The sequence below is a fragment of the Micropterus dolomieu genome, linkage group LG22 (genome assembly GCF_021292245.1).
Source record: "Micropterus dolomieu isolate WLL.071019.BEF.003 ecotype Adirondacks linkage group LG22, ASM2129224v1, whole genome shotgun sequence".
Lineage (NCBI taxonomy): Eukaryota > Metazoa > Chordata > Actinopteri > Centrarchiformes > Centrarchidae > Micropterus > Micropterus dolomieu.
The window spans coordinates 1,509,953-1,510,263 of NC_060171.1; positions in this window are offsets into that span (position 1 = coordinate 1,509,953).

The window sequence follows — 311 nt, forward strand, 5'->3', positions numbered from 1 at the left end:
AAAGAAGGGGAGGAAGGAGACGAGAGAGAAGGGAAGAAAGGAGACAGGAAGGGGAGGAAGGAGACAAGAGAGAGAAGAGAAGGAAAGAAAGGAGACGAGAATGAAAAGAAGGGGAAGGGAAGAAAGGAGACAGGAAGGGGAGGAAGGAGATGAGAAGGGGAGGAAGGAGACAGGAAGGGGAGGAAGGAGATGAGAGAGAGAGAAGAGAAGGAGAGAAAGGAGACAAGAAGGAAAAGAAGGAGAAGGGAAGAAAGGAGACAGGAAGGGAAGAAAGTAGACAAGAAGGGGAGGAAGGAGACGAGAGAGAAGGA